At 42.9% G+C, this 17,399-nt stretch overlaps 53 non-coding genes across 53 annotated transcripts; all 53 read left to right on the forward strand.

Moving 5' to 3' along the window:
• The first annotated feature begins 323 nt into the window (after nt 1–323).
• Nucleotides 324–396, forward strand: TRNAF-GAA (transfer RNA phenylalanine (anticodon GAA)). Its single transcript has one exon. It is a non-coding gene; the product is annotated as a tRNA-Phe (tRNA).
• Nucleotides 397–625: 229 nt separating this feature from the next.
• Nucleotides 626–698, forward strand: TRNAF-GAA (transfer RNA phenylalanine (anticodon GAA)). Its single transcript has one exon. It is a non-coding gene; the product is annotated as a tRNA-Phe (tRNA).
• Nucleotides 699–1,079: 381 nt separating this feature from the next.
• On the forward strand, nt 1,080–1,152 carry TRNAC-GCA (transfer RNA cysteine (anticodon GCA)). The gene has a single exon. It is a non-coding gene; the product is annotated as a tRNA-Cys (tRNA).
• Nucleotides 1,153–2,134: 982 nt separating this feature from the next.
• Nucleotides 2,135–2,207, forward strand: TRNAF-GAA (transfer RNA phenylalanine (anticodon GAA)). Its single transcript has one exon. It is a non-coding gene; the product is annotated as a tRNA-Phe (tRNA).
• A 229-nt stretch (nt 2,208–2,436) lies between these two features.
• On the forward strand, nt 2,437–2,509 carry TRNAF-GAA (transfer RNA phenylalanine (anticodon GAA)). Its single transcript has one exon. It is a non-coding gene; the product is annotated as a tRNA-Phe (tRNA).
• Nucleotides 2,510–2,586: 77 nt separating this feature from the next.
• On the forward strand, nt 2,587–2,659 carry TRNAF-GAA (transfer RNA phenylalanine (anticodon GAA)). Its single transcript has one exon. It is a non-coding gene; the product is annotated as a tRNA-Phe (tRNA).
• Nucleotides 2,660–2,737: 78 nt separating this feature from the next.
• On the forward strand, nt 2,738–2,810 carry TRNAF-GAA (transfer RNA phenylalanine (anticodon GAA)). The gene has a single exon. It is a non-coding gene; the product is annotated as a tRNA-Phe (tRNA).
• Nucleotides 2,811–2,889: 79 nt separating this feature from the next.
• Nucleotides 2,890–2,962, forward strand: TRNAF-GAA (transfer RNA phenylalanine (anticodon GAA)). The gene has a single exon. It is a non-coding gene; the product is annotated as a tRNA-Phe (tRNA).
• A 229-nt stretch (nt 2,963–3,191) lies between these two features.
• On the forward strand, nt 3,192–3,264 carry TRNAF-GAA (transfer RNA phenylalanine (anticodon GAA)). Its single transcript has one exon. It is a non-coding gene; the product is annotated as a tRNA-Phe (tRNA).
• A 683-nt stretch (nt 3,265–3,947) lies between these two features.
• On the forward strand, nt 3,948–4,020 carry TRNAF-GAA (transfer RNA phenylalanine (anticodon GAA)). The gene has a single exon. It is a non-coding gene; the product is annotated as a tRNA-Phe (tRNA).
• Nucleotides 4,021–4,249: 229 nt separating this feature from the next.
• TRNAF-GAA (transfer RNA phenylalanine (anticodon GAA)) lies at nt 4,250–4,322 on the forward strand. The gene has a single exon. It is a non-coding gene; the product is annotated as a tRNA-Phe (tRNA).
• A 77-nt stretch (nt 4,323–4,399) lies between these two features.
• On the forward strand, nt 4,400–4,472 carry TRNAF-GAA (transfer RNA phenylalanine (anticodon GAA)). Its single transcript has one exon. It is a non-coding gene; the product is annotated as a tRNA-Phe (tRNA).
• Nucleotides 4,473–4,550: 78 nt separating this feature from the next.
• On the forward strand, nt 4,551–4,623 carry TRNAF-GAA (transfer RNA phenylalanine (anticodon GAA)). Its single transcript has one exon. It is a non-coding gene; the product is annotated as a tRNA-Phe (tRNA).
• Nucleotides 4,624–4,702: 79 nt separating this feature from the next.
• Nucleotides 4,703–4,775, forward strand: TRNAF-GAA (transfer RNA phenylalanine (anticodon GAA)). The gene has a single exon. It is a non-coding gene; the product is annotated as a tRNA-Phe (tRNA).
• A 229-nt stretch (nt 4,776–5,004) lies between these two features.
• Nucleotides 5,005–5,077, forward strand: TRNAF-GAA (transfer RNA phenylalanine (anticodon GAA)). The gene has a single exon. It is a non-coding gene; the product is annotated as a tRNA-Phe (tRNA).
• A 381-nt stretch (nt 5,078–5,458) lies between these two features.
• TRNAC-GCA (transfer RNA cysteine (anticodon GCA)) lies at nt 5,459–5,531 on the forward strand. Its single transcript has one exon. It is a non-coding gene; the product is annotated as a tRNA-Cys (tRNA).
• Nucleotides 5,532–6,513: 982 nt separating this feature from the next.
• Nucleotides 6,514–6,586, forward strand: TRNAF-GAA (transfer RNA phenylalanine (anticodon GAA)). The gene has a single exon. It is a non-coding gene; the product is annotated as a tRNA-Phe (tRNA).
• A 229-nt stretch (nt 6,587–6,815) lies between these two features.
• Nucleotides 6,816–6,888, forward strand: TRNAF-GAA (transfer RNA phenylalanine (anticodon GAA)). The gene has a single exon. It is a non-coding gene; the product is annotated as a tRNA-Phe (tRNA).
• A 77-nt stretch (nt 6,889–6,965) lies between these two features.
• On the forward strand, nt 6,966–7,038 carry TRNAF-GAA (transfer RNA phenylalanine (anticodon GAA)). Its single transcript has one exon. It is a non-coding gene; the product is annotated as a tRNA-Phe (tRNA).
• Nucleotides 7,039–7,116: 78 nt separating this feature from the next.
• On the forward strand, nt 7,117–7,189 carry TRNAF-GAA (transfer RNA phenylalanine (anticodon GAA)). Its single transcript has one exon. It is a non-coding gene; the product is annotated as a tRNA-Phe (tRNA).
• Nucleotides 7,190–7,417: 228 nt separating this feature from the next.
• Nucleotides 7,418–7,490, forward strand: TRNAF-GAA (transfer RNA phenylalanine (anticodon GAA)). Its single transcript has one exon. It is a non-coding gene; the product is annotated as a tRNA-Phe (tRNA).
• A 79-nt stretch (nt 7,491–7,569) lies between these two features.
• Nucleotides 7,570–7,642, forward strand: TRNAF-GAA (transfer RNA phenylalanine (anticodon GAA)). Its single transcript has one exon. It is a non-coding gene; the product is annotated as a tRNA-Phe (tRNA).
• Nucleotides 7,643–7,871: 229 nt separating this feature from the next.
• TRNAF-GAA (transfer RNA phenylalanine (anticodon GAA)) lies at nt 7,872–7,944 on the forward strand. The gene has a single exon. It is a non-coding gene; the product is annotated as a tRNA-Phe (tRNA).
• Nucleotides 7,945–8,021: 77 nt separating this feature from the next.
• TRNAF-GAA (transfer RNA phenylalanine (anticodon GAA)) lies at nt 8,022–8,094 on the forward strand. Its single transcript has one exon. It is a non-coding gene; the product is annotated as a tRNA-Phe (tRNA).
• A 78-nt stretch (nt 8,095–8,172) lies between these two features.
• Nucleotides 8,173–8,245, forward strand: TRNAF-GAA (transfer RNA phenylalanine (anticodon GAA)). Its single transcript has one exon. It is a non-coding gene; the product is annotated as a tRNA-Phe (tRNA).
• A 79-nt stretch (nt 8,246–8,324) lies between these two features.
• On the forward strand, nt 8,325–8,397 carry TRNAF-GAA (transfer RNA phenylalanine (anticodon GAA)). Its single transcript has one exon. It is a non-coding gene; the product is annotated as a tRNA-Phe (tRNA).
• Nucleotides 8,398–9,531: 1,134 nt separating this feature from the next.
• Nucleotides 9,532–9,604, forward strand: TRNAF-GAA (transfer RNA phenylalanine (anticodon GAA)). Its single transcript has one exon. It is a non-coding gene; the product is annotated as a tRNA-Phe (tRNA).
• A 229-nt stretch (nt 9,605–9,833) lies between these two features.
• Nucleotides 9,834–9,906, forward strand: TRNAF-GAA (transfer RNA phenylalanine (anticodon GAA)). The gene has a single exon. It is a non-coding gene; the product is annotated as a tRNA-Phe (tRNA).
• A 79-nt stretch (nt 9,907–9,985) lies between these two features.
• TRNAF-GAA (transfer RNA phenylalanine (anticodon GAA)) lies at nt 9,986–10,058 on the forward strand. Its single transcript has one exon. It is a non-coding gene; the product is annotated as a tRNA-Phe (tRNA).
• Nucleotides 10,059–11,344: 1,286 nt separating this feature from the next.
• On the forward strand, nt 11,345–11,417 carry TRNAF-GAA (transfer RNA phenylalanine (anticodon GAA)). The gene has a single exon. It is a non-coding gene; the product is annotated as a tRNA-Phe (tRNA).
• Nucleotides 11,418–11,645: 228 nt separating this feature from the next.
• Nucleotides 11,646–11,718, forward strand: TRNAF-GAA (transfer RNA phenylalanine (anticodon GAA)). The gene has a single exon. It is a non-coding gene; the product is annotated as a tRNA-Phe (tRNA).
• Nucleotides 11,719–12,098: 380 nt separating this feature from the next.
• Nucleotides 12,099–12,171, forward strand: TRNAF-GAA (transfer RNA phenylalanine (anticodon GAA)). The gene has a single exon. It is a non-coding gene; the product is annotated as a tRNA-Phe (tRNA).
• A 78-nt stretch (nt 12,172–12,249) lies between these two features.
• Nucleotides 12,250–12,322, forward strand: TRNAF-GAA (transfer RNA phenylalanine (anticodon GAA)). Its single transcript has one exon. It is a non-coding gene; the product is annotated as a tRNA-Phe (tRNA).
• Nucleotides 12,323–12,399: 77 nt separating this feature from the next.
• On the forward strand, nt 12,400–12,472 carry TRNAF-GAA (transfer RNA phenylalanine (anticodon GAA)). Its single transcript has one exon. It is a non-coding gene; the product is annotated as a tRNA-Phe (tRNA).
• Nucleotides 12,473–12,699: 227 nt separating this feature from the next.
• On the forward strand, nt 12,700–12,772 carry TRNAF-GAA (transfer RNA phenylalanine (anticodon GAA)). Its single transcript has one exon. It is a non-coding gene; the product is annotated as a tRNA-Phe (tRNA).
• A 77-nt stretch (nt 12,773–12,849) lies between these two features.
• On the forward strand, nt 12,850–12,922 carry TRNAF-GAA (transfer RNA phenylalanine (anticodon GAA)). Its single transcript has one exon. It is a non-coding gene; the product is annotated as a tRNA-Phe (tRNA).
• A 78-nt stretch (nt 12,923–13,000) lies between these two features.
• On the forward strand, nt 13,001–13,073 carry TRNAF-GAA (transfer RNA phenylalanine (anticodon GAA)). The gene has a single exon. It is a non-coding gene; the product is annotated as a tRNA-Phe (tRNA).
• Nucleotides 13,074–13,150: 77 nt separating this feature from the next.
• Nucleotides 13,151–13,223, forward strand: TRNAF-GAA (transfer RNA phenylalanine (anticodon GAA)). The gene has a single exon. It is a non-coding gene; the product is annotated as a tRNA-Phe (tRNA).
• Nucleotides 13,224–13,301: 78 nt separating this feature from the next.
• TRNAF-GAA (transfer RNA phenylalanine (anticodon GAA)) lies at nt 13,302–13,374 on the forward strand. Its single transcript has one exon. It is a non-coding gene; the product is annotated as a tRNA-Phe (tRNA).
• Nucleotides 13,375–13,452: 78 nt separating this feature from the next.
• On the forward strand, nt 13,453–13,525 carry TRNAC-GCA (transfer RNA cysteine (anticodon GCA)). The gene has a single exon. It is a non-coding gene; the product is annotated as a tRNA-Cys (tRNA).
• A 229-nt stretch (nt 13,526–13,754) lies between these two features.
• TRNAL-UAA (transfer RNA leucine (anticodon UAA)) lies at nt 13,755–13,827 on the forward strand. The gene has a single exon. It is a non-coding gene; the product is annotated as a tRNA-Leu (tRNA).
• A 228-nt stretch (nt 13,828–14,055) lies between these two features.
• On the forward strand, nt 14,056–14,128 carry TRNAF-GAA (transfer RNA phenylalanine (anticodon GAA)). The gene has a single exon. It is a non-coding gene; the product is annotated as a tRNA-Phe (tRNA).
• Nucleotides 14,129–14,357: 229 nt separating this feature from the next.
• Nucleotides 14,358–14,430, forward strand: TRNAF-GAA (transfer RNA phenylalanine (anticodon GAA)). The gene has a single exon. It is a non-coding gene; the product is annotated as a tRNA-Phe (tRNA).
• A 78-nt stretch (nt 14,431–14,508) lies between these two features.
• TRNAF-GAA (transfer RNA phenylalanine (anticodon GAA)) lies at nt 14,509–14,581 on the forward strand. Its single transcript has one exon. It is a non-coding gene; the product is annotated as a tRNA-Phe (tRNA).
• Nucleotides 14,582–14,658: 77 nt separating this feature from the next.
• Nucleotides 14,659–14,731, forward strand: TRNAL-UAA (transfer RNA leucine (anticodon UAA)). Its single transcript has one exon. It is a non-coding gene; the product is annotated as a tRNA-Leu (tRNA).
• A 230-nt stretch (nt 14,732–14,961) lies between these two features.
• On the forward strand, nt 14,962–15,034 carry TRNAF-GAA (transfer RNA phenylalanine (anticodon GAA)). Its single transcript has one exon. It is a non-coding gene; the product is annotated as a tRNA-Phe (tRNA).
• Nucleotides 15,035–15,112: 78 nt separating this feature from the next.
• On the forward strand, nt 15,113–15,185 carry TRNAC-GCA (transfer RNA cysteine (anticodon GCA)). The gene has a single exon. It is a non-coding gene; the product is annotated as a tRNA-Cys (tRNA).
• A 229-nt stretch (nt 15,186–15,414) lies between these two features.
• On the forward strand, nt 15,415–15,487 carry TRNAF-AAA (transfer RNA phenylalanine (anticodon AAA)). Its single transcript has one exon. It is a non-coding gene; the product is annotated as a tRNA-Phe (tRNA).
• A 380-nt stretch (nt 15,488–15,867) lies between these two features.
• On the forward strand, nt 15,868–15,940 carry TRNAF-GAA (transfer RNA phenylalanine (anticodon GAA)). Its single transcript has one exon. It is a non-coding gene; the product is annotated as a tRNA-Phe (tRNA).
• A 76-nt stretch (nt 15,941–16,016) lies between these two features.
• TRNAF-GAA (transfer RNA phenylalanine (anticodon GAA)) lies at nt 16,017–16,089 on the forward strand. The gene has a single exon. It is a non-coding gene; the product is annotated as a tRNA-Phe (tRNA).
• Nucleotides 16,090–16,318: 229 nt separating this feature from the next.
• On the forward strand, nt 16,319–16,391 carry TRNAC-GCA (transfer RNA cysteine (anticodon GCA)). Its single transcript has one exon. It is a non-coding gene; the product is annotated as a tRNA-Cys (tRNA).
• A 682-nt stretch (nt 16,392–17,073) lies between these two features.
• On the forward strand, nt 17,074–17,146 carry TRNAF-GAA (transfer RNA phenylalanine (anticodon GAA)). The gene has a single exon. It is a non-coding gene; the product is annotated as a tRNA-Phe (tRNA).
• Nucleotides 17,147–17,224: 78 nt separating this feature from the next.
• TRNAC-GCA (transfer RNA cysteine (anticodon GCA)) lies at nt 17,225–17,297 on the forward strand. The gene has a single exon. It is a non-coding gene; the product is annotated as a tRNA-Cys (tRNA).
• Nucleotides 17,298–17,399: the final 102 nt, after the last annotated feature.

Genomic DNA, 17,399 nt, shown 5'->3' on the forward strand with positions numbered 1-17,399 from the left:
CCCTGGTTGCATGAAAAAGAGCCGAAATAGCTCAGTTGAGAGAGCGTTAGACTGAAGATCTAAAGGTCCCTGGTTCGATCCCGGGTTTGGGCAACAAGAAAGGCTTCTGAGTCGCATACATTAAAGTAAACTGTTTTCCTATGTAAAGTTTCCCTGTTTGCGTGAAAAAGAGCCGAAATAGCTCATTTGGGAGAGCGTTAGACTGAAGATCTAAAGGTCCCTGGTTCGATCCCGGGTTTCGGCAACACTAGTGCTTTTTTGGGTCGTGTATCTTAAAGTAAATTATTTGCTTCAGTAAAGTTTCCCTGTTTGCACGAAAGAGAGCCGAAATAGCTCAGTTGGGAGAGCGTTAGACTGAAGATCTAAAGGTCCCTGGTTCGATCCCGGGTTTCGGCAACACGAGTGCTTTTTGGGTCGTGGATCTTTAAGTAAATTATTTGCTTCAGTAAAGTTTTCTTGTTTGCATGAATGAGAGCTGAAATACCTCAGTTGGGAGAGCGTTAGACTGAAGATCTAAAGGTCCCTGGTTCGACCCCGGGTTTCGGCAAGAAGAAAGGCTTTTGGGTCGTATACATTAAAGTAAACTGTTTTCCTATGTAAAGTTTCCCTGTTTGCGTGAAAAAGAGCCGAAATAGCTCAGTTGGGAGAGCGTTAGACTGAAGATCTAAAGGTCCCTGGTTCGATCCCGGGTTTCGGCATCACGAGTGCTTTTTTGGGTCGTGTATCTTAAAGTAAATTATTTGCTTCAGTAAAGTTTCCCTGTTTGCACGAAAGAGAGCCGAAATAGCTCAGTTGGGAGAGCGTTAGACTGAAGATCTAAAGATCCCTGGTTCGATCCCGGGTTTCTTCAACACGAGTGCTTTTTGGGTCGTGTATCTTTCAGTAAATTATTTGCTTCAGTAAAGTTTCCTTGTTTGCATGAAAGAGAGCTGAAATACCTCAGTTTGGAGAGCGTTAGACTGAAGATCTAAAGGTCCCTGGTTCGATCCCGGGTTTCGGCAACAAGAAAGGCTTTTGGGTCGTATACATTAAAGTAAACTGTTTTCCTATGCAAAGTTTTCCTGTTTGCGTGAAAATGAGCCGAAATAGCTCAGTTGGGAGAGCGTTAGACTGCAGATCTAAAGGTCCCAGGTTCGATCCCGGGTTTCGGCAATATGAAATCTTTTGGATCATGTATCTTAAAGTAAATTATTTCCTCCAGGAAAGTTTCTCTGGTAGCATGAAATAGAGCCGAAATAGCTCAGTTGGGAGAGCGTTAGACTGAAGATCTAAAGGTCCCTGGTTCGATCCCGAGTTTCGGAAACACGAAAGCGTTATGGGTCGTGTACATTGAAGAAAGCTGTTTTCCAAAGGAAAGTTTCCCTGGTTGTATGAAAAAGAGCCGAAATAGCTCAGTTGGGAGAGCGTTAGACTGAAGATCTAAAGGTCCCTGGTTCTATCCCGGGTTTCGGCAACAAGAAAGGCTTTTGGGTCGTATACATTAAAGTAAACTGTTTTCCTATGCAAAGTTTCCCTGGTTACGTGAATAAGCGCCGAAATAGCTCAGTTGGGAGAGCGTTAGAATGAAGATCTAAAGGTCCCTGGTTCGATCCCGGTTTTCGGCAATATGAAATCTTTTTGGATCGTGTATCTTAAAGTAAATTATTTCCAAAGGAAAGTTTCCCTGGATGCATGAAAAAGAGCCGAAATAGCTCAGTTGAGAGAGCGTTAGACTGAAGATCTAAAGGTCCCTGGTTCGATCCCGGGTTTTGGCAACACGAGTGCTTTTTTGGGTCGTGAACCTTAAAGTAAATTATTTGCTTCAGTAAAGTTTCCCTGTTTGCACGAAAGAGAGAGGAAATAGCTCAGTTGGGAGAGCGTTAGACTGAAGATCTAAAGGTCCCTGGTTCTATCCCGGGTTTCGGCAACAAGAAAGGCTTTTGGGTCGTATACATTAAAGTAAACTGTTTTCCTATGCAAAGTTTCCCTGGTTACGTGAATAAGCGCCGAAATAGCTCAGTTGGGAGAGCGTTAGAATGAAGATCTAAAGGTCCCTGGTTCGATCCCGGTTTTCGGCAATATGAAATCTTTTTGGATCGTGTATCTTAAAGTAAATTATTTCCAAAGGAAAGTTTCCCTGGATGCATGAAAAAGAGCCGAAATAGCTCAGTTGAGAGAGCGTTAGACTGAAGATCTAAAGGTCCCTGGTTCGATCCCGGGTTTCGGCAACACGAGTGCTTTTTGGGTTGTGTATCTTTAAGTAAATTATTTGCTTCAGTAAAGTTTTCTTGTTTGCATGAAAGAGAGCTGAAATACCTCAGTTGGGAGAGCGTTAGACTGAAGATCTAAAGGTCCCTGGTTCGATCCCGGGTTTCGGCAACAAGAAAGGCTTTTGGGTCGTATACATTAAAGTAAACTGTTTTCCTATGCAAAGTTTCCCTGTTTGCATGAAAAAGAGCCGAAATAGCTCAGTTGGGAGAGCGTTAGACTGAAGATCTAAAGGTCCCTGGTTCGATCCCGGGTTTCGGCAATATGAAATCTATTTGGATCATGTATCTTAAAGTAAATTATTTCCAAAGGAAAGTTTCCCTGGTCGCAAGAAGAAGAGCCGAAATAGCTCAGTTGGGAGAGCGTTAGACTGAAGATCTAAAGGTCCCTGGTTCGATCCCGGGTTTGGGCAACAAGAAAGGCTTTTGGGTCGTATACATTAAAGTAAATTGTTTTCCTATGTAAAGTTTCCCTGTTTGCGTGAAAAAGAGCCGAAATAGCTCAGTTGGGAGAGCGTTAGACTGAAGATCTAAAGGTCCCTGGTTCGATCCCGGGTTTCGGCAACACTAGTGCTTTTTTGGGTCGTGTATCTTAAAGTAAATTATTTGCTTCAGTAAAGTTTCCCTGTTTGCACGAAAGAGAGCCGAAATAGCTCAGTTGGGAGAGCGTTAGACTGAAGATCTAAAGGTCCCTGGTTCGATCCCGGGTTTCGGCAACACGAGTGCTTTTTGGGTCGTGGATCTTTAAGTAAATTATTTGCTTCAGTAAAGTTTTCTTGTTTGCATGAATGAGAGCTGAAATACCTCAGTTGGGAGAGCGTTAGACTGAAGATCTAAAGGTCCCTGGTTCGACCCCGGGTTTCGGCAAGAAGAAAGGCTTTTGGGTCGTATACATTAAAGTAAACTGTTTTCCTATGTAAAGTTTCCCTGTTTGCGTGAAAAAGAGCCGAAATAGCTCAGTTGGGAGAGCGTTAGACTGAAGATCTAAAGGTCCCTGGTTCGATCCCGGGTTTCGGCATCACGAGTGCTTTTTTGGGTCGTGTATCTTAAAGTAAATTATTTGCTTCAGTAAAGTTTCCCTGTTTGCACGAAAGAGAGCCGAAATAGCTCAGTTGGGAGAGCGTTAGACTGAAGATCTAAAGATCCCTGGTTCGATCCCGGGTTTCTTCAACACGAGTGCTTTTTGGGTCGTGTATCTTTCAGTAAATTATTTGCTTCAGTAAAGTTTCCTTGTTTGCATGAAAGAGAGCTGAAATACCTCAGTTTGGAGAGCGTTAGACTGAAGATCTAAAGGTCCCTGGTTCGATCCCGGGTTTTGGCAACACGAGTGCTTTTTTGGGTCGTGAACCTTAAAGTAAATTATTTGCTTCAGTAAAGTTTCCCTGTTTGCACGAAAGAGAGCCGAAATAGCTCAGTTGGGAGAGCGTTAGACTGAAGATCTAAAGGTCCCTGGTTCTATCCCGGGTTTCGGCAACAAGAAAGGCTTTTGGGTCGTATACATTAAAGTAAACTGTTTTCCTATGCAAAGTTTCCCTGGTTACGTGAATAAGCGCCGAAATAGCTCAGTTGGGAGAGCGTTAGAATGAAGATCTAAAGGTCCCTGGTTCGATCCCGGTTTTCGGCAATATGAAATCTTTTTGGATCGTGTATCTTAAAGTAAATTATTTCCAAAGGAAAGTTTCCCTGGATGCATGAAAAAGAGCCGAAATAGCTCAGTTGAGAGAGCGTTAGACTGAAGATCTAAAGGTCCCTGGTTCGATCCCGGGTTTCGGCAACACGAGTGCTTTTTGGGTTGTGTATCTTTAAGTAAATTATTTGCTTCAGTAAAGTTTTCTTGTTTGCATGAAAGAGAGCTGAAATACCTCAGTTGGGAGAGCGTTAGACTGAAGATCTAAAGGTCCCTGGTTCGATCCCGGGTTTCGGCAACAAGAAAGGCTTTTGGGTCGTATACATTAAAGTAAACTGTTTTCCTATGCAAAGTTTCCCTGTTTGCATGAAAAAGAGCCGAAATAGCTCAGTTGGGAGAGCGTTAGACTGAAGATCTAAAGGTCCCTGGTTCGATCCCGGGTTTCGGCAATATGAAATCTATTTGGATCATGTATCTTAAAGTAAATTATTTCCAAAGGAAAGTTTCCCTGGTCGCAAGAAGAAGAGCCGAAATAGCTCAGTTGGGAGAGCGTTAGACTGAAGATCTAAAGGTCCCTGGTTCGATCCCGGGTTTGGGCAACAAGAAAGGCTTTTGGGTCGTATACATTAAAGTAAATTGTTTTCCTATGTAAAGTTTCCCTGTTTGCGTGAAAAAGAGCCGAAATAGCTCAGTTGGGAGAGCGTTAGACTGAAGATCTAAAGGTCCCTGGTTCGATCCCGGGTTTCGGCAACACTAGTGCTTTTTTGGGTCGTGTATCTTAAAGTAAATTATTTGCTTCAGTAAAGTTTCCCTGTTTGCACGAAAGAGAGCCGAAATAGCTCAGTTGGGAGAGCGTTAGACTGAAGATCTAAAGGTCCCTGGTTCGATCCCGGGTTTCGGCAACACGAGTGCTTTTTGGGTCGTGGATCTTTAAGTAAATTATTTGCTTCAGTAAAGTTTTCTTGTTTGCATGAATGAGAGCTGAAATACCTCAGTTGGGAGAGCGTTAGACTGAAGATCTAAAGGTCCCTGGTTCGACCCCGGGTTTCGGCAAGAAGAAAGGCTTTTGGGTCGTATACATTAAAGTAAACTGTTTTCCTATGTAAAGTTTCCCTGTTTGCGTGAAAAAGAGCCGAAATAGCTCAGTTGGGAGAGCGTTAGACTGAAGATCTAAAGGTCCCTGGTTCGATCCCGGGTTTCGGCATCACGAGTGCTTTTTTGGGTCGTGTATCTTAAAGTAAATTATTTGCTTCAGTAAAGTTTCCCTGTTTGCACGAAAGAGAGCCGAAATAGCTCAGTTGGGAGAGCGTTAGACTGAAGATCTAAAGATCCCTGGTTCGATCCCGGGTTTCTTCAACACGAGTGCTTTTTGGGTCGTGTATCTTTCAGTAAATTATTTGCTTCAGTAAAGTTTCCTTGTTTGCATGAAAGAGAGCTGAAATACCTCAGTTTGGAGAGCGTTAGACTGAAGATCTAAAGGTCCCTGGTTCGATCCCGGGTTTCGGCAACAAGAAAGGCTTTTGGGTCGTATACATTAAAGTAAACTGTTTTCCTATGCAAAGTTTTCCTGTTTGCGTGAAAATGAGCCGAAATAGCTCAGTTGGGAGAGCGTTAGACTGCAGATCTAAAGGTCCCAGGTTCGATCCCGGGTTTCGGCAATATGAAATCTTTTGGATCATGTATCTTAAAGTAAATTATTTCCTCCAGGAAAGTTTCTCTGGTAGCATGAAATAGAGCCGAAATAGCTCAGTTGGGAGAGCGTTAGACTGAAGATCTAAAGGTCCCTGGTTCGATCCCGAGTTTCGGAAACACGAAAGCGTTATGGGTCGTGTACATTGAAGAAAGCTGTTTTCCAAAGGAAAGTTTCCCTGGTTGTATGAAAAAGAGCCGAAATAGCTCAGTTGGGAGAGCGTTAGACTGAAGATCTAAAGGTCCCTGGTTCTATCCCGGGTTTCGGCAACAAGAAAGGCTTTTGGGTCGTATACATTAAAGTAAACTGTTTTCCTATGCAAAGTTTCCCTGGTTACGTGAATAAGCGCCGAAATAGCTCAGTTGGGAGAGCGTTAGAATGAAGATCTAAAGGTCCCTGGTTCGATCCCGGTTTTCGGCAATATGAAATCTTTTTGGATCGTGTATCTTAAAGTAAATTATTTCCAAAGGAAAGTTTCCCTGGATGCATGAAAAAGAGCCGAAATAGCTCAGTTGAGAGAGCGTTAGACTGAAGATCTAAAGGTCCCTGGTTCGATCCCGGGTTTTGGCAACACGAGTGCTTTTTTGGGTCGTGAACCTTAAAGTAAATTATTTGCTTCAGTAAAGTTTCCCTGTTTGCACGAAAGAGAGCCGAAATAGCTCAGTTGGGAGAGCGTTAGACTGAAGATCTAAAGGTCCCTGGTTCTATCCCGGGTTTCGGCAACAAGAAAGGCTTTTGGGTCGTATACATTAAAGTAAACTGTTTTCCTATGCAAAGTTTCCCTGGTTACGTGAATAAGCGCCGAAATAGCTCAGTTGGGAGAGCGTTAGAATGAAGATCTAAAGGTCCCTGGTTCGATCCCGGTTTTCGGCAATATGAAATCTTTTTGGATCGTGTATCTTAAAGTAAATTATTTCCAAAGGAAAGTTTCCCTGGATGCATGAAAAAGAGCCGAAATAGCTCAGTTGAGAGAGCGTTAGACTGAAGATCTAAAGGTCCCTGGTTCGATCCCGGGTTTCGGCAACACGAGTGCTTTTTGGGTTGTGTATCTTTAAGTAAATTATTTGCTTCAGTAAAGTTTTCTTGTTTGCATGAAAGAGAGCTGAAATACCTCAGTTGGGAGAGCGTTAGACTGAAGATCTAAAGGTCCCTGGTTCGATCCCGGGTTTCGGCAACAAGAAAGGCTTTTGGGTCGTATACATTAAAGTAAACTGTTTTCCTATGCAAAGTTTCCCTGTTTGCATGAAAAAGAGCCGAAATAGCTCAGTTGGGAGAGCGTTAGACTGAAGATCTAAAGGTCCCTGGTTCGATCCCGGGTTTCGGCAATATGAAATCTATTTGGATCATGTATCTTAAAGTAAATTATTTCCAAAGGAAAGTTTCCCTGGTCGCAAGAAGAAGAGCCGAAATAGCTCAGTTGGGAGAGCGTTAGACTGAAGATCTAAAGGTCCCTGGTTCGATCCCGGGTTTGGGCAACAAGAAAGGCTTTTGGGTCGTATACATTAAAGTAAATTGTTTTCCTATGTAAAGTTTCCCTGTTTGCGTGAAAAAGAGCCGAAATAGCTCAGTTGGGAGAGCGTTAGACTGAAGATCTAAAGGTCCCTGGTTCGATCCCGGGTTTCGGCAATTTGAAATTTTTTTGGATCATGTATCTTAAAGTAAATTATTTCCAAAGGAAAGTTTCCCTGGTCGCAAGAAGAAGAGCCGAAATAGCTCAATTGGGAGAGCGTTAGACTGAAGATCTAAAGGTCCCTGGTTCGATCCCGGGTTTGGGCAACAAGAAAGGCTTTTGGGTCGTATACATTAAAGTAAATTGTTTTCCTATGTAAAGTTTCCCTGTTTGCGTGAAAAAGAGCCGAAATAGCTCAGTTGGGAGAGCGTTAGACTGAAGATCTAAAGGTCCCTGGTTTGATCCCGGGTTTCGGCAACACGAGTGCTTTTTTGGGTCGTGTATCTTAAAGTAAATTATTTGCTTCAGTAAAGTTTCCCTGTTTGCACGAAAGAGAGCCGAAATAGCTCAGTTGGGAGAGCGTTAGACTGAAGATCTAAAGGTCCCTGGTTCGATCCCGGGTTTCGGCAACACGAGTGCTTTTTGGGTTGTGTATCTTTAAGTAAATTATTTGCTTCAGTAAAGTTTTCTTGTTTGCATGAAAGAGAGCTGAAATACCTAAGTTGGGAGAGCGTTAGACTGAAGATCTAAAGGTCCCTGGTTCGATCCCGAGTTTCGGCAACAAGAAAGGCTTTTGGGTCGTATACATTAAAGTAAACTGTTTTCCTATGTAAAGTTTCCCTGTTTGCTTGAAAAAGAGCCGAAATAGCTCAGTTGGGAGAGCGTTAGACTGAAGATCTAAAGGTCCCTGGTTCGATCCCGGGTTTCGGCAATATGAAATTTTTTTGGATCATGTATCTTAAAGTAAATTATTTCCAAAGGAAAGTTTCCCTGGTCGCAAGAAGAAGAGCCGAAATAGCTCAGTTGGGAGAGCGTTAGACTGAAGATCTAAAGGTCCCTGGTTCGATCCCGGGTTTGGGCAACAAGAAAGGCTTTTGGGTCGTATACATTAAAGTAAATTGTTTTCCTATGTAAAGTTTCCCTGTTTGCGTGAAAAAGAGCCGAAATAGCTCAGTTGGGAGAGCGTTAGACTGAAGATCTAAAGGTCCCTGGTTCGATCCCGGGTTTCGGCAACACGAGTGCTTTTTTGGGTCGTGTATCTTAAAGTAAATTATTTGCTTCAGTAAAGTTTCCCTGTTTGCACGAAAGAGAGCCGAAATAGCTCAGTTGGGAGAGCGTTAGACTGAAGATCTAAAGATCCCTGGTTCGATCCCGGGTTTCGGCAACACGAGTGCTTTTTGGGTCGTGTATCTTTAAGTAAATTATTTGCTTCAGTAAAGTTTCCTTGTTTGCATGAAAGAGAGCTGAAATACCTCAGTTTGAAGAGCGTTAGACTGAAGATCTAAAGGTCCCTGGTTCGATCCCGGGTTTCGGCAATATGAAATCTTTTTGGATCATGTATCTTAAAGTAAATTATTTCCTCCAGGAAAGTTTCTCTGGTAGCATAAAATAGAGCCGAAATAGCTCAGTTGGGAGAGCGTTAGACTGAAGATCTAAAGGTCCCTGGTTCGATCCCGAGTTTCGGAAACACGAAAGCGTTATGGGTCGTGTACATTAATGAAAGCTGTTTTCCAAAGGAGAGTTTCCCTGGTTGCATGAAAAAGAGCCGAAATAGCTCAGTTGGGAGAGCGTTAGACTGAAGATCTAAAGGTCCCTGGTTCTATCCCGGGTTTCGGCAACAAGAAAGGCTTTTGGGTCGTATACATTAAAGTAAACTGTTTTCCTATGCAAAGTTTCCCTGGTTACGTGAATAAGCGCCGAAATAGCTCAGTTGGGAGAGCGTTAGAATGAAGATCTAAAGGTCCCTGGTTCGATCCCGGTTTTCGGCAATATGAAATCTTTTTGGATCGTGTATCTTAAAGTAAATTATTTCCAAAGGAAAGTTTCCCTGGATGCATGAAAAAGAGCCGAAATAGCTCAGTTGAGAGAGCGTTAGACTGAAGATCTAAAGGTCCCTGGTTCGATCCCGGGTTTTGGCAAGACGAGCGCTTTTTTGGGTCGTGTATCTTAAAGTAAATTATTTGCTTCAGTAAAGTTTCCCTGTTTGCACGAAAGAGAGCCGAAATAGCTCAGTTGGGAGAGCGTTAGACTGAAGATCTAAAGGTCCCTGGCTCGATCCCGGGTTTCGGCAACACGAGTGCTTTTTGGGTCGTGTATCTTTAAGTAAATTATTTGCTTCAGTAAAGTTTCCTTGTTTGCATGAAAGCGAGCTGAAATACCTCAGTTGGGAGAGCGTTAGACTGAAGATCTAAAGGTCCCTGGTTCGATCCCGGGTTTCGGCAATATGAAATCTTTTTGGATCATGTATCTTAAAGTAAATTATTTCCAAAGGAAAGTTTCCCTGGTCGCAAGAAGAAGAGCCGAAATAGCTCAGTTGGGAGAGCGTTAGACTGAAGATCTAAAGGTCCCTGGTTCGATCCCGGGTTTCGGCAACAAGAATGGCTTTTGGGTCGTATACATTAAAGTAAACTGTTTTCCTATGTAAAAATTCCCTGTTTGCGTGAAAAAGAGCCGAAATAGCTCAGTTGGGAGAGCGTTAGACTGAATATCTAAAGGTCCCTGGTTCGATCCCGGGTTTGGGCAACAAGAAAGGCTTTTGGGTCGTATACATTAAAGTAAATTGTTTTCCTATGTAAAGTTTCCCTGTTTGCGTGAAAAAGAGCCGAAATAGCTCAGTTGGGAGAGCGTTAGACTGAAGATCTAAAGGTCCCTGGTTCGATCCCGGGTTTCGGCAACACGAGTGCTTTTTTGGGTCGTGTATCTTAAAGTAAATTATTTGCTTCAGTAAAGTTTCCCTGTTTGCACGAAAGAGAGCCGAAATAGCTCAGTTGGGAGAGCGTTAGACTGAAGATCTAAAGATCCCTGGTTCGATCCCGGGTTTCGGCAACACGAGTGCTTTTTGGTTCGTGTATCTTTAAGTAAATTATTTGCTTCAGTAAAGTTTTCTTGTTTGCATGAAAGAGAGCTGAAATACCTCAGTTTGGAGAGCGTTAGACTGAATATCTAAAGGTCCCTGGTTCGAACCCGGGTTTCGGCAACAAAAAAGGCTTTTGGGTCGTGTACATTAAAGTAAACTGTTTTCCTATGCAAAGTTTCCCTGTTTGCGTGAGAAAGAGCCGAAATAGCTCAGTTGGGAGAGCGTTAGACTGCAGATCTAAAGGTCCCAGGCTCGATCCCGGGTTTCGGAAATATGAAATCTTTTTGGATCATGTATCTTAAAGTAAATTATTTCCTCCAGGAAAGTTTCTCTGGTAGCATGAAATAGAGCCGAAATAGCTCAGTTGGGAGAGCGTTAGACTGAAGATCTAAAGGTCCCTGGTTCGATCCCGAGTTTTGGAAACACGAAAGCGTTATGGGTCGTGTACATTAATGAAAGCTGTTTTCCAAAGGAAAGTTTCCCTGGTTGCATGAAAAAGAGCCGAAATAGCTCAGTTGGGAGAGCGTTAGACTGAAGATCTAAAGGTCCCTGGTTCTATCCCGGGTTTCGGCAACAAGAAAGGCTTTTGGGTCGTATACATTAAAGTAAACTGTTTTCCTATGCAAAGTTTCCCTGGTTGCATGAAAAAGAGCCGAAATAGCTCAGTTGGGAGAGCGTTAGACTGAAGATCTAAAGGTCCCTGGTTCTATCCCGGGTTTCGGCAACAAGAAAGGCTTTTGGGTCGTATACATTAAAGTAAACTGTTTTCCTATGCAAAGTTTCCCTGGTTACGTGAATAAGCGCCGAAATAGCTCAGTTGGGAGAGCGTTAGAATGAAGATCTAAAGGTCCCTGGTTCGATCCCGGTTTTCGGTAATATGAAATCTTTTTGGATCGTGTATCTTAAAGTAAATTATTTCCAAAGGAAAGTTTCCCTGGATGCATGAAAAAGAGCCGAAATAGCTCAGTTGAGAGAGCGTTAGACTGAAGATCTAAAGGTCCCTGGTTCGATCCCGGGTTTTGGCAACACGAGTGCTTTTTTGGGTCGTGTATCTTAAAGTAAATTATTTGCTTCAGTAAAGTTTCCTTGTTTGCATGATAGAGAGCTGAAATACCTCAGTTGGGAGAGCGTTAGACTGAAGATCTAAAGGTCCCTGGTTTGATCCCGGGTTTCGGCAACAAGAAAGGCTTTTTGTTCGTATACATTAAAGTAAACTGTTTTCCTATGTAAAGTTTCCCTGTTTGCGTGAAAATGAGCCGAAATAGCTCAGTTGGGAGAGCGTTAGACTGAAGATCTAAAGGTCCCTGGTTCGATCCCGGGTTTCGGCAATATGAAATCTTTTTGGATCATGTATCTTAAAGTAAATTATTTCCAAAGGAAAGTTTCCCTGGTCGCAAGAAGAAGAGCCGAAATAGCTCAGTTGGGAGAGCGTTAGACTGAAGATCTAAAGGTCCCTGCTTCGATCCCGGGTTTCGGCAACAAGAAAGGCTTTTGGGTCGTATACATTAAAGTAAACTGTTTTCCTATGTAAAAATTCCCTGTTTGCGTGAAAAAGAGCCGAAATAGCTCAGTTGGGAGAGCGTTAGACTGAAGATCTAAAGGTCCCTGGTTCGATCCCGGGTTTCGGCAATATGAAATCTTTTTGGATCATGTATCTTAAAGTAAATTATTTACAAAGGAAAGTTTCCCTGGTCGCAAGAAGAAGAGCCGAAATAGCTCAGTTGGGAGAGTGTTAGACTGAAGATCTAAAGGTCGCTGGTTCGATCCCGGGTTTGGGCAACACGAGTGCTTTTTTGGGTCGTGTATCTTAAAGTAAATTATTTGCTTCAGTAAAGTTTCCCTGTTTGCACGAAAGAGAGCCGAAATAGCTCAGTTGGGAGAGCGTTAGACTGAAGATCTAAAGATCCCTGGTTCGATCCCGGGTTTCGGAAACACGAGTGCTTTTTGGGTCGTGTATCTTAAAGTAAATTATTTGCTTCAGTAAAGTTTCCCTGTTTGCACGAAAGAGAGCCGAAATAGCTCAGTTGGGAGAGCGTTAGACTGAAGATCTAAAGGTCCCTGGTTCGATCCCGGGTTTCGGCAACAAGAAAGGCTTTTGGGTCGTATACATTAAAGTAAACTGTTTTCCTATGTAAAAATTCCCTGTTTGCGTGAAAAAGAGCCGAAATAGCTCAGTTGGGAGAGCGTTAGACTGAAGATCTAAAGGTCCCTGGTTCGATCCCGGGTTTCGGCAATATGAAATCTTTTTGGATCATGTATCTTAAAGTAAATTATTTCCAAAGGAAAGTTTCCCTGGTCGCAAGAAGAAGAGCCGAAATAGCTCAGTTGGGAGAGCGTTAGACTGAAGATCTAAAGGTCCCTGGTTCGATCCCGGGTTTCGGCAACACGAGTGCTTTTTGGGTCGTGTATCTTTAAGAAAATTATTTGCTTCTGTAAAGTTTCCTTGTTTGCATGAAAGAGAGCTGAAATACCTCAGTTGGGAGAGCGTTAGACTGAAGATCTAAAGTCCCTGGTTTGATCCCGGGTTTCGGCAACAAGAAAGGCTTTTGGTTCGTATACATTAAAGTAAACTGTTTTCCTATGTAAAGTTACCTGTTTGCGTGAAAATGAGCCGAAATAGCTCAGTTGGGAGAGCGTTAGACTGAAGATCTAAAGGTCCCTGGTTCGATCCCGGGTTTCGGCAATATGAAATCTTTTTGGATCATGTATCTTAAAGTAAATTATTTCCAAAGGAAAGTTTCCCTGGTCGCAAGAAGAAGAGCCGAAATAGCTCAGTTGGGAGAGCGTTAGACTGAAGATCTAAAGGTCCCTGGTTCGATCCCGGGTTTCGGCAACAAGAAAGGCTTTTGGGTCGTATACATTAAAGTAAACTGTTTTCCTATGTAAAAATTCCCTGTTTGCGTGAAAAAGAGCCGAAATAGCTCAGTTGGGAGAGCGTTAGACTGAAGATCTAAAGGTCCCTGGTTCGATCCCGGGTTTCGGCAATATGAAATCTTTTTGGATCATGTATCTTAAAGTAAATTATTTCCAAAGGAAAGTTTCCCTGGTCGCAAGAAGAAGAGCCGAAATAGCTCAGTTGGGAGAGCGTTAGACTGAAGATCTAAAGGTCCCTGGTTCGATCCCGGGTTTCGGCAACAAGAAAGGCTTTTGGGTCGTATACATTAAAGTAAACTGTTTTCCTATGTAAAAATTCCCTGGTCGCAAGAAGAAGAGCCGAAATAGCTCAGTTGGGAGAGCGTTAGACTGAAGATCTAAAGGTCCCTGGTTCGATCCCGGGTTTCGGCAACAAGAAAGGCTTTTGGGTCGTATACATTAATGTAAACTGTTTTCCTATGCAAAGTTTCCCTGTTTGCGTGACAAAGAGCCGAAATAGCTCAGTTGGGAGAGCGTTAGACTGCAGATCTAAAGGTCCCAGGTTCGATCCCGGGTTTCGGCAATATGAAATCTTTTTGGATCATGTATCTTAAAGTAAATTATTTCCTACAGGAAAGTTTCTCTGGTAGCATGAAATAGAGCCGAAATAGCTCAGTTGGGAGAGCGTTAGACTGAAGATCTAAAGGTCCCTGGTTCGATAACGAGTTTCGGAAACACGAAAGCGTTATGGGTCGTGTACATTAAAGAAAGCTGTTTTCCAAAGGAAAGTTTCCCTGGTTGCATGAAAAAGAGCCAAAATAGCTCAGTTGGGAGAGCGTTAGACTTAAGATCTAAAGGTCCCTGGTTCTATCCCGGGTTTCGGCAACAAGAAAGGCTTTTTGGTCGTATACATTAAAGTAAACTGTTTTCCTATGCAAAGTTTCCCTGGTTGCGTGAATAAGCGCCGAAATAGCTCAGTTGGGAGAGCGTTAGAATGAAGATCTAAAGGTCCCTGGTTCGATCCCGGTTTTCGGCAATATGAAATCTTTTTGGATCGTGTATCTTAAAGTAAATTATTTCCAAAGGACAGTTTCCCTGGATGCATGGAAAAGAGCCGAAATAGCTCAGTTGGGAGAGCGTTAGACTGAAGATCTAAAGGTCCCTGGTTCGATCCCGGGTTTCGGCAACACGAGTGCTTTTTGGGTCGTGTATCTTTAAGAAAATTATTTGCTTCTGTAAAGTTTCCTTGTTTGCATGAAAGAGAGCTGAAATACCTCAGTTGGGAGAGCGTTAGACTGAAGATCTAAAGGTCCCTGGTTTGATCCCGGGTTTCGGCAACAAGAAAGGCTTTTGGTTCGTATACATTAAAGTAAACTGTTTTCCTATGTAAAGTTTCCCTGTTTGCGTGAAAATGAGCCGAAATAGCTCAATTGGGAGAGCGTTAGACTGAAGATCTAAAGGTCCCTGGTTCGATCCCGGGTTTCGGCAACAAGAAAGGCTTTTGGGTCGTATACATTAAAGTAAACTGTTTTCCTATGTAAAAATTCCCTGTTTGCGTGAAAAAGAGCCGAAATAGCTCAGTTGGGAGAGCGTTAGACTGAAGATCTAAAGGTCCCTGGTTCGATTCCGGGTTTCGGCAATATGAAATCTTTTTGGATCATGTATCTTAAAGTAAATTATTTCCAAAGGAAAGTTTCCCTGGTCGCAAGAAGAAGAGCCGAAATAGCTCAGTTGGGAGAGCGTTAGACTTAAGATCTAAAGGTCCCTGGTTCGATCCCGGGTTTGGGCAACTCGAGTGCTTTTTTGGGTCGTGTATCTTAAAGTAAATTATTTGCTTCAGTAAAGTTTCCCTGTTTGCACGAAAGAGAGCCGAAATAGCTCAGTTGGGAGAGCGTTAGACTGAAGATCTAAAGATCCCTGGTTCGATCCCGGGTTTCGGAAACACGAGTGCTTTTTGGGTCGTGTATCTTAAAGTAAATTATTTGCTTCAGTAAAGTTTCCCTGTTTGCACGAAAGAGAGCCGAAATAGCTCAGTTGGGAGAGCGTTAGACTGAAGATCTAAAGGTCCCTGGTTCGATCCCGGGTTTCGGCAACAAGAAAGGCTTTTGGGTCGTATACATTAAAGTAAACTGTTTTCCTATGCAAAGTTTCCCTGTTTGCGTGAAAAAGAGCCGAAATAGCTCAGTTGGGAGAGCGTTAGACTGCAGATCTAAAGGTCCCAGGTTCGATCCCGGGTTTCGGCAATATGAAATCTTTTTGGATCATGTATCTTAAAGTAAATTATTTCCTCCAGGAAAGTTTCTCTGGTAGCATTAAATAGAGCCGAAATAGCTCAGTTGGGAGAGCGTTAGACTGAAGATCTAAAGGTCCCTGGTTCGATCCCGAGTTTCGGAAACACGAAAGCGTTATGGGTCGTGTACATTAAAGAAAGCTGTTTTCCAAAGGAAAGTTTCCCTGGTTGCATGAAAAAGAGCCGAAATAGCTTAGTTGGGAGAGCGTTAGACTAAAGATCTAAAGGTCCCTGGTTCTATCCCGGGTTTCGGCAACAAGAAAGGCTTTTGGGTCGTATACATTAAAGTAAACTGTTTTCCTATGCAAAGTTTCCCTGGTTGCGTGAATAAGCGCCGAAATAGCTCAGTTGGGAGAGCGTTAGAATGAAGATCTAAAGGTCCCTGGTTCGATCCCGGTTTTCGGCAATATGAAATCTTTTTGGATCGTGTATCTTAAAGTAAATTATTTCCAAAGGACAGTTTCCCTGGATGCATGAAAAAGAGCCGAAATAGCTCAGTTGAGAGAGCGTTAGACTGAAGATCTAAAGGTCCCTGGTTCGATCCCGGGTTTTGGCAACACGAGTGCTTTTTTGGGTCGTGTATCTTAAAGTAAATTATTTGCTTCAGTAAAGTTTCCCTGTTTGCACGAAAGAGAGCCGAAATAGCTCAGTTGGGAGAGCGTTAGACTGAAGATCTAAAGGTCCCTGGTTCGATCCCGGGTTTCGGCAATATGAAATCTTTTTGGATCATGTATCTTAAAGTAAATTATTTCCAAAGGAAGTTTCCCTGGTCGCAAGAAGAAGAGCCGAAATAGCTCAGTTGGGAGAGCGTTAGACTGAAGATCTAAAGGTCCCTGGTTCGATCCCGGGTTTCGGCAACAAGAAAGGCTTTTGGGTCGTATACATTAAAGTAAACTGTTTTCCTATGTAAAAATTCCCTGTTTGCGTGAAAAAGAGCCGAAATAGCTCAGTTGGGAGAGCGTTAGACTGAAGATCTAAAGGTCCCTGGTTCCATCCCGGGTTTCGGCAACAAGAAAGGCTTTTGGGTCGTATACATTAAAGTAAACTGTTTTCCTATGCAAAGTTTCCCTGTTTGCGTGAAAAAGAGCCGAAATAGCTCAGTTGGGAGAGCGTTAGACTGCAGATCTAGAGGTCCCAGGTTCGATCCCGGGTTTCGGCAATATGAAATCTTTTTGGATCATGTATCTTAAAGTAAATTATTTCCTCCAGGAAAGTTTCTCTGGTAGCATGAAATAGAGCCGAAATAGCTCAGTTGGGAGAGCGTTAGACTGAAGATCTAAAGGTCCCTGGTTTGATCCCGAGTTTCGGAAACACGAAAGCGTTATGGGTCGTGTACATTAAAGAAAGCTGTTTTCCAAAGGAAAGTTTCCCTGGTTGCATGAAAAAGAGCCGAAATAGCTCAGTTGGGAGAGCGTTAGACTGAAGATCTAAAGGTCCCTGGTTCTATCCCGGGTTTCGGCAACAAGAAAGGCTTTTGGGTCGTATACATTAAAGTAAACTGTTTTAATATGCAAAGTTTCCCTGGTTGCGTGAATAAGCGCCGAAATAGCTCAGTTGGGAGAGCGTTAGAATGAAGATCTAAAGGTCCCTGGTTCGATCCCGGTTTTCGGCAATATGAAATCTTTTTGGATCGTGTATCTTAAAGTAAATTATTTCCAAAGGACAGTTTCCCTGGATGCATGAAAAAGAGCCGAAATAGCTCAGTTGAGAGAGCGTTAGACTGAAGATCTAAAGGTCCCTGGTTCGATCCCGGGTTTTGGCAACACGAGTGCTTTTTTGGGTCGTGTATCTTAAAGTAAATTATTTGCTTCAGTAAAGTTTCCCTGTTTGCACGAAAGAGAGCCGAAATAGCTCAGTTAGGAGAGCGTTAGACTGAAGATCTAAAGGTCCCTGGTTCGATCCCGGGTTTCGGCAACAAGAAAGGCTTTTGGGTCGTATACATTAAAGTAAACTGTTTTCCTATGCAAAGTTTCCCTGTTTGCGTGAAAAAGAGCCGAAATAGCTCAGTTGGGAGAGCGTTAGACTGCAGATCTAAAGGTCCCAGGTTCGATCCCGGGTTTCGGCAATATGAAATCTTTTTGGATCATGTATCTTAAAGTAAATTATTTCCTCCAGGAAAGTTTCTCTGGTAGCATGAAATAGAGCCGAAATAGCTCAGTTGGGAGAG

Source organism: Phalangium opilio, unplaced genomic scaffold (assembly GCF_054372755.1).
Source record: "Phalangium opilio isolate 3A_F unplaced genomic scaffold, DU_Popi_V2 ptg000038l_1, whole genome shotgun sequence".
Lineage (NCBI taxonomy): Eukaryota > Metazoa > Arthropoda > Arachnida > Opiliones > Phalangiidae > Phalangium > Phalangium opilio.